Source organism: Triturus cristatus, chromosome 5_1, assembly GCF_964204655.1.
Source record: "Triturus cristatus chromosome 5_1, aTriCri1.1, whole genome shotgun sequence".
Taxonomy (NCBI): Eukaryota; Metazoa; Chordata; class Amphibia; order Caudata; family Salamandridae; genus Triturus; species Triturus cristatus.
In genome coordinates this window covers 195,772,784-195,788,150 of record NC_140587.1, presented here as the reverse complement: position 1 = coordinate 195,788,150, position 15,367 = coordinate 195,772,784, and positions in this window count along the sequence as shown.

Sequence of the window (15,367 nt, the reverse complement as noted above, 5' to 3'; positions counted from 1 at the left end):
AAATACCAGTAACACGGCAGCACACAGCACGGCATTACAGCCCACAGATACGTCTATGTGCGTCCCAGCTGATCCTAACACTGCAGGTAGTGTGGGTAGACAGCTTCCCGCTACCCGTTGAGTGACTGCAAATACCCTGCCAGCACCAGCAGAGCGGGTAGGAGGTGGCTGCCACCCACCAAACTTTCGGATTATGTTTGTGAGTAACACCACACTCCTGTACTTTTCTACATAACGCATATTTTCCACTATTGTGCGTATCCTCTCCTTTCCCCTTCCGGGTTGCTTCCATAAGGAGGAAGATGTGTTACGATTATACTCATGTGTCCCTGCGAGGACACCATATGTTCTGTTGCTTTCTCGTGTCCCTGCGCGGACACCGTATTGTCTTACTTGTCGTTACCTGTCAGCTGGCGGTTGACAGTTGACAGCTGACAACTCACGCAGCGGTTGCATTCTTTACGCTCCGATGCTGCGGAGCCTGTGTTGGTCGATAAATAAACTCTTGCTGTTCTACTACCTGCATGTCGAGAGTTCTTCACAGGAGCGACATACATCTTGCCACATTGATGGTTTAACTCTGGCCATCAATCACCTAGCAAAGGCCACAAGCACCTTATCTCGATGCGCTGTCAATTTACAGGTAGAAATGGGGCAATCTAGTGTAAGTACCATCTCAACTGCTCACACAGTTTAAATGTGCGCAGTGGTAGTACGCCAAACCAGGCATCGCAGTGGTAGTGCGCCAAACCAGGCGTCGCAGTGGTAGTGCTCCAAACCAGGCATCGCAGTGGTAGTGCGCCAAACCAGGCGTCGCAGTGGTAGTGCGCCAAACCAGGCGTCGCAGTGGTAGTGCGCCAAACCAGGCGTCGCATTGGTAGTGCTGAACATTTGGATCCAAAAAACACATCAGTTCTCAACAAACGCAAACAGAAGTTAAAAAGAAATGTTGATTCAATACATTGTTAAAAGATTGCTTTTTATTTTTGTTGAACCAAACAACCATCTTTTCACACATATAGTATGTTACTTGCACATAAAGATACATTTAGTTATGTAACCTGTGGAAATTTAGCTCGCAAACTGAACATTATCTGCGCCATCTTGCCTCTCCCCAGCGCTACGCACAGCGAGCACACGGTAGCCATTTTGGGCACCCCACTCTCTCCCCCGCTCATTGTCAATCGCCAGCGCGTTCCCCTGACACTGCAAGCATCCCCCGCGCGCCGGCCACCCCCGCTCTCTCATACAGGCCGTAAACCCTCTCCTTCTGCGCGACCCTGCTACGGAACCACATCCGACCGACATCCCATACATGGTCGTGCCTCTCCTTTGATAACCCCCTTCCTCTGCGCCCCATTGTCCGAACTGGTCCCAGGCCATCACCTAGCCCTGCGGATGCAGTTTATTGCCCCTACTGTAAGGGAAACACCCCACATCAAAGGGATTACAGTAGATCAAAGCCCCTACCCCCTGAGACCCGACCGGTCACACACACCCCCGGGAATTGGCGGAATACCCTGCTGCGCGATAGCCATCTCCTACTGCGGGTAAGGTGGGAACTTCTACTGTAGCTATGTGTGGGATCGGATCTGAGCCGGGGCTTCAGGGGATGTTCTCTCATGCATCAAGGAAATCTCAAGTATGTACTATGTGTAATAAAGCAATAAACCTGTGTATAAGAGACCAGGTCTCAGAGATGCAGTTAGAGCACCTCGTGACGATACCTTGCTGTCTGATCTGATGTGTTCTGCTCCGACGGAATAAAACTTTGTTTCCTGCCTTCCAGTCTCCGGCGCCTGCCTCTTTCATTGGTAAATTATCAAGTGGTATGAGAGGCGATTACCGCCGGGCAAATACTTGAAAGGTTATCGATTGAAACTGCCGCTACCATTTAACAATTGGCGTCCCAAACGTGGAGCCCATCAGCGACACGTGGATCCAGTGGGAGAGGTCCCGACGACAGAGTGAACGACTGCAACGATCGGGAGAGCTCCTGCCCAATAGACCCTCGTCTGGCAGCCGATCATCCGAACTTCACTGGTTCCGAGCAGACCTCTCTCGAGTGATCTACGGTCCTGACTGGGAACCATCAGGAGTGTCGCGGCAAATACGGAGAGTAGAGGACGATCGGGCGCTGGAGGCGGAAGACGAGAAACTGTCCACGCGGTCCGGGTAAGGTCGTGATACACGACAAATTGCGAAATAATTGATTGATTGTTTGAAGTTTTGGAAATACTAGTATTGCTCATTGATTGTTCTCTTTGAGATATTCGCTGTCTACAAACGGGGAGGAGTAGAAATACTCTCTCTCTCTCTCCCTTTGCAGATAGTGAAGGGTAGGTAACGCAGACTTTTGTCCCCGTTGTAACCCGTCGTGCCTATCTTTATCTCCCCACTGATTGATTGTCCGAACATTGATTGTTTTGAAGAATAGTGCTCTTTGAGATATTCTCTGTTTGCAAATAACGTAGAATAGAAATATTCTGTCTAGTCTTTGCAAATAGTGAAGGGTAGGTAACGCAGACTTTTGTCCCCGTTGAAACCCGTCGTGCCTATCTTTATCTCCCCATTGATTGATTGATTGATTGTCCGAACACTAGTTGTTCGATATTGGTTCTTTGGAGGTATTCTCTGCTTACAAATAACGAGGAATAGAGATATTCTGTCTAGTCTTTGCAAGCAGTGAAAAGATAGGTAGTGCTGACTTTTGTCCCCGTTGAAACCCGTCATGCCTATCTTCTCCCCACTGATTGGTAGTTGGTTCTGCCCGGACCGCTTATTAGAGGTGAACCATCCGGCTCCACTGGAGGGCACCCCTAATAAGGACATGTTCACTAAATATGGACTAGTCGCCGTAGCTTATAGCAAGCTGTGGCATAAATATACCAAGAAGGACCCCGAGAGTCAGTGGCCACTGATGGGATCCTTCGACGACCATAAGATAGAAGCGCTAGAAGTAGCTCTGCGTAGCAATAAGACGACGCCTACTATGCTTGACAGTATTGGCATGTGGCGCAAAGAAGCAACGCAATGGAAAAAGAGGGAAGAAGTAAAAGCAGAAAAGGAATTACGAAAGGCAGCCCACCTTGCCGCTAGAAGGTTAGAAGAAGAAATAAAGGAGAGAAGGGAAACTAAACTAAGGCAGGAGCCCGAAACATCAGGCCAGTACGCTGTTAGGACCCCTTCTTTGCTCTACCCTGAGTTGTCCTCCAAGCAGCGAACGAATGACGAATTACTGTTAGGTCCCCCGATCATTTACATGCCCCCTCCATATGCACCCTCCCAGTCAGTAGTGCAACACCCACCACCCCCAAACACGAGCAAAAGCAGTACAGGGGCCTCGGTCCTCACGGCCTCCGCGCCGGCTGAGCCTCTTGTACTGAACCCAACGTCGGCTATAACGTTAGATGACCCTGAAATGAGACAGAAAGAGTCCACCAGAATGAATCGACTAACAAAGGATGAACGAGCAGGAATCGACAAAATAGTAAAGACACTAGTGGAGCGAAAAGAAAGTGAGGAGTATATAACAGACGTGTATAACTCGTATGCCGACAGCCGCAGACGACACTTTGTCGTACGGCTCTGTTATCACGCCCTGAATGCATATGAGGATAGATACCACGATAAAGGTCCCGAAGGCTTAGCGGCCCTATATAGGAAGGTAGACATCGGAGAAGAAAGAGAAGGCGACGTGACGAACCTCTTCACTCGTACACTCGAGGTCTACCGACACCTTAAAGAACATAGACAGACCACCAAAGCAGAAACCCCCATAGCGACTAAGCCCCAGGAAGGAAGGGCTGATGCCATGATGCCCATCAAAGAAGCTGCCCCCTACTGGGTCCACCCACGAGGTCAGGGAACACATGACGACATCAACCACCAAGATGCGAAGGGAAGGGTTGTATATAACTGGGTCTACCAGCCGTGGGACCGGCAAGATATTTTGACCTTTAGAAAAACTCTACCCGACTTGAGAAAGAACCCGACTGCCTTCTACACTGAACTGGGTACAGCCTTAGGCTCAACGATAATGACTTTAGCAGATATCGACTTGTTCTTTGGGCTATGCCTGCCGGCTGCTGTGTGGAAACAAATCCGGAAAGTTGACCACGCTGAGCCGTTCGGATATACCTGGGTACAACTCGATACCATAGATAAACAGCGAGAACCAGGACAGAAACCCCCGAAAGCCATATTAGAGCTCCCAGACAAGATTGTACAAAAGCTGAAGACTCTAATCCCAGAAAGAAAGGTAGACTGGTCGATAGTGACGGCTTGCCGCCAGAAACCCCTGGAGGATGTGTCTGAATACTTCTCCCGATTCGAGACTGTGTTTTCCGATTACAGTGGCCAAGACATGACCACCGCAACCGGACATCACCTCTTTGTCCAGAATTATGTGAAGGGTCTGTCACAAGAAGTTTCCCAGAAACTACAGACCAGCGAGAGTAGTTGGGCAACCTCCAAACCCGCAGCAATTCTCCAGATGGCCCAATACTACGAAAACCAGAAAAACGAGAACGATAGGGCGTCAGAGAAGAAGAAAAAGGAACTAAAGGAGAGGGTAATGATAGCACAGTTGCAAGGGGTGACCATAGGAAGGGAACCCCCGTAAGAGAATTACCAACCAACCGCCCCTAGAAAGCTACCCCCTAGAGACCATACCCCTACACCCTACAACGGACGGAGAGACTTAGATGGGAACCAATGTGCGTTCTGTAGAGGGTTCGGACACTGGAAATCCCAGTGCCCGGTCCTTCTGGAACTTAACAAAAATAGGGATCCCAGAAACACCGCATATGACCCCAGAAATAGAGGACAGGGACGAGGGCACACGAACGACGCCATCAACGACAGGCCAGGCAGACTAAACACCTTTGATCGCCCCCGACAAAACCAGTGTCAGCAGTCCGACTACGAAAGCACTCATGACTTCGCATAGGACCGCCAGGGGCAAGGGAGGGATCCAGTCGAACTCCGTGTTGACCAGCAAGGTCCTTACGTCACCGCTAAGGTCCTGGGCACGAAATCTCCATTCCTGGTAGATACTGGGGCGACACGTAGCGCGCTATCTAAACGACTGATTCCTAGGGCACCCTTGTCTGGCTCACACGTAACCTCAATAGGCTTCGATGGAACGCCCTCCACTAACCCCTTATCAGCACCAATCTCCTTTGACTTAGACGATAACGTCACTGACACGACCTTTCTGCTCTCCTCCAACACCCCCGATGCTATTATGGGACTTGACTTACTAAAACATTTTCGAGCTACCATCAGATGCTCCCCAGACGGAGTTCGGGTCATCTTGCACGATAACCCAGATCTGTCCAGACCCTGTCACACACGACGTATGCTCTCTATAACTGATGCTGACCTGTCCCTACTCGACACATTACCTTCACATCTATGGGCTAAAACCGACTCAGATGTAGGGCGCATGGTGATTGACCCAGTACACATAACCGTCCGACCGGACGCAGTGCTCCCAAAGCTTCCACAGTATCGGATATCGCCTGAAGGCGAGAAGGCGTTGGTGGAAATCATCGAGTCCCTAGTTGATGCAGGAGTGGTAGAAGAAGTAGTCAGTAATGTTTGCAACAGCCCTATCCTACCCATTGTTAAGAAGCAAGACGAGGGAGATGAGAAAGCATACCGCTTTATTGTTGACTTACGAGAAGTTAACAAAATAGTCATAACTCAGTACCCCGTGGTCTCAGACATCACCACCATCCTCACCCTGATTCCGTCCACTGCCACTACCTTTACCGTTATTGATCTCAAGAACGCATTCTTTTCCATCCCCATCCACCCGGACAGCCGTTACCTCTTCGGCTTCACCCTAAAAGCCCGTTCATACAGATTCTGTAGGGCACCCCAAGGCTACACTGAGAGTCCCAGCATTTATAGCCAAGCCCTCAAGAGACAACTAGATGCAGTCCAACTACCCGATGGAGTAGTGTTAATACAGTACGTCGATGACATCCTTTTGGCGGCCGACACCACTCCCCTTGCAGTCACAGCCACCATTCACCTTCTCTGCTTCCTCGCGGAGAATGGTCACAAGGTCTCCAGGAAGAAATTACAATTCTGCCAACCCCAAGTAACATATTTAGGCCACCTACTATCCAAAGACGGGAGAAAACTTACCCCTGACCGAATTCAGACCATCCTAGAAACCCCTGTTCCCAAAACTCAGAAGCAAGTACGGTCCCTAGTAGGCCTCACCTCCTTTTGTCGACAATGGTTGCCAAACTTCAGTCTTATCGTAAAACCCCTGCTTTCCCTGCTGGCTAAAGATGTCCCCTTCCCCCTCCCTTGGACACCCGAATGTCAATCCTCCTTCAAAGAATTACGAGACGCCCTCTGCTCAGCCCCAGTCCTAGGAACCCCAGACTACACTAAACCTTTTTCCCTCTACACCCACGAAAGGGAGGGGTGTGCGTTGTCTGTCCTAACCCAGTCCATAGGCCCTAAACAACGCCCTTGTGCCTACTTCTCTGCCACTCTTGACCCCGTAGCCAGAGCTTTGCCCGCCTGCCTTCGAGCAGTGGCCGCCACCGCTGTCTCTATCCGGCAAAGCGAGGGGATTGTGCTCTCGAACTCCCTCACTGTATTGGTACCCCATGCGGTTGACACCCTCCTGAACCAAACCAAGACTCAACACCTGACTAGCGCACGATTGACCGGTTACGAACTGACTCTGCTTGCACCCCACATCACATTGAAACGATGCACCACTCTGAATCCAGCTACTCTACTACCTCTCCCTGACGCTGACCCCAATGCGTCCCCTATACATGACTGCGTGACCCTCACCGACGAACAGACCAAGGTGCCGATCACGATCCTGCAAAAACCGGGTACGAACCGTCGGACGGAGCACAATCTCCGCCCGACGCGTACCCGATCGTCAATTTTCACAAACAAGGAATTACGATTCGCACGGGTACACCATTACCGTACGAATCGTAAAAAAGCCCGACCGAACAAAAAAACACCGACCAATGCGATCCGGGAAAGCGCCGACCTGACGTCGGGACGCTCGCAGCCAGCCATTCACGACCCAGGAATCACGATTCGCACCGACGTCACCCCGCACGGTGAATATTTTGCGGCAGCCAAAAACTGCCGGGAAATCAGGACGACGCGAACAAGGACCACCAGTACGCGACGGACAGACGACGACGCGAACAAGGAGGACCAGTACGTGACGGACACACAGGACGACGCCACCAAGGAGGATCCGTACGCGACAGGACGACGCGATCAAGGAGGACCCGTACGTGACAGGACGACGCGAGCAAGGAGTACCAGTACGCGACGGACAGACATGGACCCGAACCTACGAGTCATCCCTGCCCTCATAGCAGTACACCTCCTCTACAGGTTACGACGCAGACGCCGCAGAAGGTCAGAATAACTAAGGGAGGGGGGAAAGTGGGGTGGGGTGGGGGTGGCAGGACCAGGGCAGGCCACAAAACAACCACATAAGTCACACACCACACATGGCCTGGACATACCTGACTCCCATGCCCTGGTCAGCACGAGGGGGTGGGGGCGTGTCCTGATAAGCCAGCGACCGCCACAACGGAAGTCCGTCAGCACGCGAACCGGCAACACAACCAGACAGGTACGTCCCGTACCCACGCCTGAAGAGCGTGGGTACGAGTCGGACCACGCCCACACACGTCACCCCAACAATGGCGGGACGGATCGCACCCACGTGGCAAAGGCCTGGGTACGGGCCGCACAAACATCACATAGCATGGGGACGGATATGTACGGACCCTACCCCCACCCCGTATGCATGGAGCGTACCCCCCATGCCAACAGTGCAAGTACGACGCGAACCCTCACCTGCGTATGCAAGGAGCGTACCCCCCAGCCCAACAGTGTAAGTATGACCCGTACCCCCACCCGCGTATGCATGGAGCGTACCCCCCATGCCAACAGTGCAAGTACGACGCGAACCCTCACCCGCGTATGCAAGGAGCGTACCCCCCCAGCCCAACAGTGTAAGTACGACCCGTACCCCCACCCGCGGACTCACGGACCGTACCCCCACCCCAACAGTGTAAGTACGACCCGTACCCCCACCCGCGAATGCAAGGAGCGTACCCCCCAGCCCAACAGTGTAAGTACGACCCGTACCCCCACCCGCGAATGCAAGGAGCGTACCCCCCAGCCCAACAGTGTAAGTACGACCCGTACCCCCACCCGCGTATGCAAGGAGCGTACCCCCCATGCCAACAGTGCAAGTACGACGCGAACCCTCACCCGCGTATGCAAGGAGCGTACCCCCCAGCCCAACAGTGTAAGTACGACCCGTACCCCCACCCGCGGACTCACGGACCGTACCCCCACCCCAACAGTGTAAGTACGACCCGTACCCCCACCCGCGAATGCAAGGAGCGTACCCCCCACCCCAACAGTGTAAGTACGACCCGTACCCCCACCCGCGTATGCAAGGAGCGTACCCCCCATGCCAACAGTGTAAGTACGACCCGTACCCCCACCCGCGGACGTACGGAGCGTACCCCCACCCCAACAGTGTAAGTTCGACCCGTACCCTCACCCGCGTATGCATGGAGCGTACCCCCACCACACCAGTGTAAGTAGACTCGTACCCTCACCTCGAATGCATTGAGCGTACCCCCACCGTGTATGTGCCAAGCGTACATATCCTGAAATCGGAGGTGTGTGTGCAGAGTCCACCCAGCAGTGCCCTGAGACAGGAGGGGTGGGTGCCTATCACTCCCAGCAGTGCCCTGAGACAGGAGGGGTGTGTGCAGAGTCCTCCCAGCAGTGCCCTGAGACAGGAGGGGTGGGTGCCTATCACTCCCAGCAGTGCCCTGAGACAGGAGGGGTGTGTGCAGAGTCCTCCCAGCAGTGCCCTGAGACAGGAGGGGTGGGTGCCTATCACTCCCAGCAGTGCCCTGAGACAGGAGGGGTGTGTGCAGAGTCCTCCCAGCAGTGCCCTGAGACAGGAGGGGTGGGTGCCTATCACTCCCAGCAGTGCCCTGAGACAGGAGGGGTGTGTGCAGAGTCCTCCCAGCAGTGCCCTGAGACAGGAGGGGTGGGTGCCTATCACTCCCAGCAGTGCCCTGAGACAGGAGGGGTGGGTGTGGAGTCCTCCCACCAGTGCCCTGAGACAGGAGGGGTGTAACACATGTGTGTGAGGCCAGAATTATCCACATGCATACTGGCTACAAGGGAACATGTCCCCATGAACTCATGTCAACAGACTCCACACACAAGTACAGTGATCATCAAGGATGCCACGATTGTTGCAGGTGGAGACATGGCCCTGCATGCATGGCCAAAGTAGAAGGGCTCCGTCACACACACAGCTCATGTAGACACAGCTCTGCGCTAAACATTGGGAACACCCTGCAGGGAAGAAAGCTGGGTACACAGAGGAAGGAATACACCCTGGGACAAGTGCACCATGCAGTAACTGCTTACATGAACAAAGAAAGTTAGCCAACACCTTGTGATGGCACACAGATCCCAGGGTCCCACCAATGAGCAGTACACTACTACATATCCCACACACCCAAACCCTTACACACCACCAAAAACCATGTAGCAGCCCCACCAACACCAATACCAGCATAGCAGTAGTGTGATAATGAAAACAAAATTAAGCTTTATTCAGCATGAGCACAATGTCCGTGGATCGCAGGCAGTTCAATCTTCACAAAGCCCATAGGGCAGTCAATGATTCTCAGCTGGATGGGGGACACAGTGGGATGCGTGTCCCCTACCTTGCCTGCACAGTCAAATGGCATCGTCTTCCACACTGGTGAGGGCATCAGGGGGGGGGAAGCAACAGGCACCGCAGGGACATCAGGGCAAAGGGGCGGCGTTGTGGGTGCAGGGATGGAGGACTCCACCACAGGGGGTGGGTCAGTGCCAAAGGCGGAGGCCAGGATGGCACTACACACCTTTGCAAGGTCCTCCAGGGAGTCCCCTGCACCCGAAGGGACCTCAGGCCCCAAGGAGGGGGGGGGGTCAGAGGGATGGGTCGCAGCGCCACCGGGGGAGGGTGGAGACAGGGGGGGAGACTCAACCACCCTGACCGTGGACCTCCTTGACCGCTTGCGTGGTGGTGTAACTGTGGGGCTCAGGGACAGAGCGGCCATGAAGGAGTCCTTGGGGGAGATGTGGCCAGGAGAGCTGAGGGGAGGGGATTTGGAGGGAGTGGACTGGGTGGAATGCGGACTCCCACTATGGCTGCGTGTCACACGTTTGCCCCCCGACCCAGTGGGTGTGCCTACCTCACCCTGTGTGTGCGTGTCAGGAGGAGTGCGGTGGACCTTCCCTGCTGGTGTGGTGCCCGTGTCCGTTGATGTGGGTGCATGCCGACGTCTGGGTGTACGTGGGACAGGCATGGGAGTGGGAAGTGTGGATGGGGCAGGGGTAGGTGGGGGGAGGTCGCGCTGCAGGAGACTCACTGCTGCAGTCAGTGTGGAGTCGATGGACCTCAGCAAGTTGCGTTGGTCAGCCTGCGATGAATGAATGCCCTCCAAGAAAGCCTCGATGTTGGTGAGGGTTCTGCCGTGGGCATGGAGGACATTAAGGATCGCAGCCTGACCAACCTGCAGTTGCCGCTGGATGTCCACAGACTCTGCATTGGCGGCAGCAGTGGAGACAGGGGCAGGGGGTGCGGTGCCTGCCAGGAAGGAGACATGCTGTGACCGGGCACGCTGGGAAGGGACACGAGCAAGTGGGAGGCGGCTGGTGGGAACTGAGGGGGCGGTGCGAGGTGTTGTTCCGCTGTCAGCTGCTGGTGCAGCCACCGCCCACTCGGAGACATCCTCCTCGGACCTGTCAGCTTCGTATTCTGACGTGCCAGTCGACAGGTCCTCGGCCGCACTATCCTCCACCTCTGTCCCACTCGATGTGCCAGCCCCGATGTCACGGCTGGCACTGGTGCTCGGTCCCTCCGCCTTGCCTGTGTCCATGTCTCCCTCTGTGTCCCCCGACGATGCTGTGGGCAGGGTGGAGAGACAGAAATTAATCAGACAGCTGTACACATCAGTCACATGAGTCCAATCGACATAGGTAACACTGCATAGCCTGAAAAGGAAGATCCCTAACATCTACTAAACAAGGTACCGATGTAGGGCATGAAACACACAGTTGGTTGAGCCACAATGCCACTGAAATACCATGGAGAGCATGAGACAATAGCTAAACACAGGAAACGGAGTCTGACATAGCACCCAGGCCCTGGGGACAATCCAGCACTGCATCTGCACCACACAGCGTTGGCGAAAATACCGATGACCAGGGACCATATCCATGAACTTGAGACACATGCTGCATAGGTAATGCTGAAAACATGCCCAACATGACTCGGTCACTGCACATTGCGTGTGTGTCCAGACACATCACACACTGGCCAGACCCAGCAAGTAGAAATCAGGATTTGACACATAGGCATTGCCCGCACCAACAAGACCCTACACGAGGCAAATTGTTGAGACACAGGTGGCACCAACATCTCATAGTCTGGCTGATACACACAGGGGCAGGCAAAAAGCAAGAGTGTACGCCAAACAGCCAAGGTGCGCCTGTACAAATAATGAGGTACCAGTGCCCATCCTCAGATGAGTATAACAAGACACACAGGCACTGGCAACTGTGAGTATGTAGAAGGACAATCAGGTCAGGCTGCACAGTGGACACCTGTACAAAATAGCACGTCTATATACATGGTGACAGGGGACAATGGCACAGAGCACAACCTACGCTGTAGACACTGAGATTGTCCACGTTTATGATGACACATACACCACTGAGGAAAAGGTGCCCCAGGGGACAGTAGTGGGCACGCAACTACATGCTACTGAATGGTAATGACTGCAACACACGTCACCATCCCTGCACTATGTGTATCGCACACTCATGCACATCATGTCACAGGCCACTACATAGGACATGCGCGCTGTAAGGCATGACACATGAGAGACCAACTCCCATGTCTGGAGTCAGCATCAGTGCCAACTGACATGGAACCCACATGCAGTGAACTTGACAGTGCACAGGCAAGGTCCCACAACCTGTTACACACCACCCCCACACATGATGCTACAGTCATTGTTCTCGTGGACAAAGCGCCAGCCTACATCACCTTGTGAAGGAGTGACTACACACAGACCAGGGAACACATTGCAAGGAGGGGAAGGGTGGCAGGGGCACAGCGCTATACTGGGGCAAACAGGATCTGCACAGCACCTTTAAACCCTGCCAGTTAATTCATGCTACTGTGCCCTTACAAATGCCGGTGACACACAACAAACACACATGTACCTACCCCCTTCCGGCTGCTGCATCGCCTGTAAGCGCCTCTCCAGGTCTGGAAAGACCACCGGCAGCACACGCCTGTGGAGGTGGCTCAGACGGCGGCGGCCGCGGTTCTTGTGGCTCTCAGGTGAGTCCCCCAGCAGGAGCCGTGCAATCCTCCGCGTCCAGCACCGGATATCCTGCCAGCGTTTTCTCACCTGGGGCAGGCTCCGCCTCCGACCATCCACACCCCTCACGGCACTGCCGGCGGTCAGCCAGATCTGCTCCTTGGCAGTGGCGCCTACCTGTGAGGAGGAACAAGTGACACCACATCAATACACCAGCCACATGTCACAGAGAGACATATGGGTACAAATTAGCTGGTTACAACAAGGCATGTCATGCAGCCAACGCATTGCACCTTTGTCATAGGGACATCATCCCCTGGTGAGGGAAAAAGCAGTACGTGCCACAGTGGCTACACAGGTGGAATGATGGCAATGTCACAATCAATGATCAAGGCTCACACTGTGCATCACACCCACCCCTCCTGTCTCAGGGCACTGCGGTGAGTGATAGGCCCCCACCCCTCCTGTCTCAGGGCACTGCTGTGAGTGATAGGCCCCCACCCCTCCTGTCTCAGGGCACTGCTGTGAGTGATAGGCCCCCACCCCTCCTGTCTCAGGGCACTGCTGTGAGTGATAGTCCCCCACCCCTCCTGTCTCAGGGCACTGCTGGGAGGACTCTGCACACACCCCTCCTGTCTCAGGGCACTGCTGTGAGTGATAGGCCCCCACCCCTCCTGTCTCAGGGCACTGCTGTGAGTGATAGTCCCCCACCCCTCCTGTCTCAGGGCACTGCTGGGAGGACTCTGCACACACCCCTCCTGTCTCAGGGCACTGCGGTGAGTGATAGGCCCCCACCCCTCCTGTCTCAGGGCACTGCTGTGAGTGATAGGCCCCCACCCCTCCTGTCTCAGGGCACTGCTGTGAGTGATAGTCCCCCACCCCTCCTGTCTCAGGGCACTGCTGGGAGGACTCTGCCCCCACCCCTCCTGTCTCAGGGCACTGCTGTGAGTGATAGTCCCCCACCCCTCCTGTCTCAGGGCACTGCGGTGAGTGATAGGCCCCCACCCCTCCTGTCTCAGGGCACTGCTGTGAGTGATAGGCCCCCACCCCTCCTGTCTCAGGGCACTGCTGTGAGTGATAGTCCCCCACCCCTCCTGTCTCAGGGCACTGCTGGGAGGACTCTGCACACACCCCTCCTGTCTCAGGGCACTGTTGTGAGTGATAGGCCCCCACCCCTCCTGTCTCAGGGCACTGCTGGGAGACATCTGGCACCCCCCCCCTGGGACCCCCCCGACAGTACATGGCATGTGTGTTACACCTGGACGCAATGGCAGAAGTCACAGTCACAACATAGGGACAGTCTGTGGCAGTGGCCTATGCACTCACCTGATACCCTGGTCGCCCATACAGCATGGAGTACTGTGGGAGGATCACATCCAGCAGAGCCATGTTCTCCTCCAGGGTGAATGGCTGTGTCCTCTCCACAGCCCTTGACATGGTTCCAGGGAATCAGTAGCAGCAGCTGGGTCGACGAATGCAAAGATGTGCAGGCAAGTGCTCCCTCATGGGACCTGGCTGCCTTATATGTGCCCTTCTGCCCAGTCTCATGCACAGGAGTACAGAGTGATTGGTCACTCACATTTGCATCCTATGTTTCCACCAATCCCTTCAAACCTAGCAGTCTGTGGGTTCTCTATCGGTTTCATTCTCCTGCATGATGTCAGCCCCACAAACACATTGCAACAAAGTAGAAGAATTCCAACTGACTTCTGCTGTGCACCTTCCAGAACAATTTCGAAATTTGAACTTGGTCTCCATGACAACCAGCATGCATGTAGGCCTTAATACTTGTCCCCTATGTAATTTGGAGCATCACACACAGGTACGGTGCGTTTCGGGGCCCTAGGGGCACCCCAAATGCATGGCAACGGCCCGTACATGCATGCCTACGTTCACTATCACTATGGGTCTGCACGCGTATGCGTACCCGTAGTGTTACGGACCGTACACACGCATGTACGCTCTCTATCACTATGGGTCTGCACGCGTATGCGTACTCGTAGTGATAGTGAGCGTACATGCGAGTGTACGGTCCGTACCACTACGGGTACGCATACGCGTGCAGACCCATAGTGATAGTGAGCGTAGATGCGAGTGTACGGTCCGTACCACTACGGGTACGCATACGCGTGCAGACCCATAGTGATAGTGAGCGTACATGCGAGTGTACGGTCCGTACCACTACGGGTACGCATACGCGTGCAGACCCATAGTGATAGTGAGCGTACATGCGAGTGTACGGTCCGTACCACTACGGGTACGCATACGCGTGCAGACCCATAGTGATAGGGCCGTACACACGCATCTACGCTCACTATCACTATGGGTCTGCACGCGTATGCGTACCCGTAGTGGTACGGAACGTACACACGCATCTACGCTCACTATCACTATGGGTCTGCACGCGTATGCGTACCCGTAGTGCTACGGACCGTACAAATGCCTGTACGCTCGCCATCACGATGGGTACACATACGGCAGCACTCCCACAGTGATTTGGGAACATGCACAGGCCCTCTCAGCAGCAGTACGGCGGTTTTTACACATCACTGTGGTGATAGGCGACACACATGTAGGAATAGGGCGGACATACTTGTCCATGGATGGACATACTTGTCCAGGAATGGACATCAAGGCATCGTCTGTGCATTACTACATGTGTGGGGCACAGGTGTCACAGGCTGTGATGTGGAACATGCCTCCTGAGTGGAGTAGGCACCAGATGTATGATGAGATGTGTACATGTGTACTGTGTGAGGGTGCAATGTGTGCCAGGCATGCCCTTGACTCCTTTGACATGTGTGCATGTGGGACTGCGCACTTGGTGTGAGCGTCACTGGCATGGCACGGACACCAACACACGGAAGTGTCCCATGATGCCCGGTACAGGGGTCATGACACATGACTTGTCACTACCCACAGTGCACAATGTGACT